We start from the raw sequence: 2,674 nt of genomic DNA, 5'->3' as shown, positions 1-2,674 counted from the left end.
CATGGAGAAATCTTTCGATTTCGGGGCTGGAACTGATGGAACCTTGCTGCGTTCTTGAACTAGGGTTCTTGACTTTTTTTCTCCTCTCTTGCTTCTAATTTTCTAAGTTTTGATTAATGATTTGACTTAAGTAAGTTCTAGTTATGTTTATTGGCTTAAACTGATTAAAACCTCATGATTTAGGGTCTAAACGACGTATCTTAGGGGTTAAACGAAATAGGAAAAGACCAAAAGACCGCTGACTTAACTGTTGTCGAAATGACCGACGGATTGGACTGACAGGCCGTAGGTCAATTGACGGTCCGGCGATTGGAGTCGTCGGTCGAGTCAGGGCTTCACTAAAACGAGCATAACTTTTTACTCGGAGGTCGGAATTTAGCAAACTCAGTGGCGTTGGAAAGAGGATTCAATTATGTATCTTACCATATGTTATGGGACACACAACTCCTTTTGTGATAAGAGTTATGAGCATCTGAAGTTGACCCATCAATAATTTTCATGTAATTGGCTGCTAACCCTCACTAACGGTCAGACCAACGGACCATGCATCGAATGACGGTCCGTTCGGGTCAACTGTCAATCGAGACTGAAGCTAGGCTTTAGGGGAATCGATTCACGAGACACGAACCACGGTCTGTGACCTGACCTACGGACCGTAGGTCCGACCGTGGGTCGACACTTGGCCGAATTTCTGGCTGAGTTCTGGGGGTTGTTGCTGATATGAACAACGGACCTGCAGGACGGACCATGGGTGCTCCTACAGTACTTGGATGGTGCCCGTGAGTGCCACCTGCAACACCAGAAATCTGCAATCTGGTCGATTTTTGGATACGGGGTGTTACATTATCTCCCCCTTGGGACCATTCATCATTGAATGAAGACTAAACTAGCTGAAATGGAGGAAGAGGGCTGCAATCCCTACCACTAAACACTGAGAACTGAATTTTTGACTGAACTGAGTTCTAAGGACATGCAAATACGCTGAAAATGCAAGTACAAACCGAAGGAACATGATACTAAAACTTAATCTGCGCATGAATGACTGAAAAACTGAAGAGGAACTATTACCTCAAGCTTGAATGGAATCGAAAGGAAAGAGGTGAGGATACTTGGACTTCATGGCTGCTTCTGCTTCCCAAGTAACTCCTTCTACGGACTGACTCATCAACAAAATATTGATTGAAGCTACTTCTTTGTTTCTCAACCTTCTAACCTGACGATCGAGAATCTCAACTGGTACATCCTCATAAGAAAGGCTATCTTTTACAACCACAGTCTCTAATTGCACTACGGATGCTGGATCACCCACACACTTCTTCAAAAGAGAAATGTGAAAGACTAGATGCACTGCTGCTAAATCTACTGGCAACCATAACTCATAAGCCACTTTACCAATCCTTTTCAATGTCCGGTAAGGGCCTACATATCTGGGATTGAGCTTCCCTTTCTTGCGAATACTCATCACCCCCTTCATAGGTGACACTTTCACAAAAACCCAATCATTAACTTGGAACTCTAGTTCCCTTCTTCTCACATCTGCATCAGACTTCTAGCGACTCAGGGCCGTCTTACGTCTATCTATAATGAGTTGTACTTTCTCAATAACATCAAGGACCGAATCTGGTCCTATCAAGGCTGTGTCGCCTACTTCAAACCAACCAACTGGAGATCTACAACTAAATCATAAATAACATGAAAGGATGGGGAATAACCATATACTATAACTGAGATAAATGAAAACTGATGAGTTTAATACAAAGAAGATATTAACTCAATACTAAGCTGAATCTAACTATGTCTGAAATAAGCCTCTAAACTGATTAGAAATGTTGGGACATCCCCCAACTAGGTCTAGCAAAACTAAAACTAAATACTAAAAGCAATAAAGATAAACATGTCACTAATCCTCGAAGAATGAGGACTCAACACTTATGCTGCTGAATTGAAGATCGGGAATTGATCTAAGCGTGATCTGAATGCAGAGAACCTAAACCTACATCACGAGAAGATGTAGCGCACGTATGCGTCACTACTTGAAAGGTACTAAGCATGTACGATAGAGTAAAGCTGAAAGAACATATAACTGAACAAAGCAATAAAACAATGAAATAATCTAAACATGATATAGATACTAAATACTGAGCTAACTGACTGCAATGACCAATTTATAACATGCTGACTGAATACTGAATGAACTGTAAATGTGGTAAATGCAATAGAGTCTGACTGAACTGTGGGAGCTACTAATAACCGACAATAAAACCACATGAGCTAAATGTGGAGTCCGATGTCTACGCCCAATCGAGAGGACCCAATATACCCTACCAGAGGTATAGAGGCATGTTGACGTGATCACTAAACTTATGTTGCCCACAGAGTGGACTTACCCTACGTGGCTCGCAGTTCTACTACTATATGGGTACGTTTAACCCTAGTCCAACTCGGTATTATCCTACTCCCAATGAAATAAGTAGTTAATCGGTTATGACTGAATTTCTGTAAATACGGGATAGCTCGAACTGAACATGCAAACTGAGAATGCAACAATTAAACTAATATTGATGCATTAATAACTGAGGCATGTATAGCTGAATAACTGAGATATCTGACCTAGCATGTGTAATTCAAGAACTAAAGAAATACATAGCTAGGGTTCTGAAATTCATGCAATAAA

The sequence above is a fragment of the Solanum tuberosum genome, unplaced genomic scaffold, assembly GCF_000226075.1.
Source record: "Solanum tuberosum cultivar DM 1-3 516 R44 unplaced genomic scaffold, SolTub_3.0 scf00044, whole genome shotgun sequence".
NCBI lineage: Eukaryota > Viridiplantae > Streptophyta > Magnoliopsida > Solanales > Solanaceae > Solanum > Solanum tuberosum.
The sequence above is the reverse complement of the archived record's forward strand: the minus strand, read 5'-3'. Positions refer to the sequence as shown.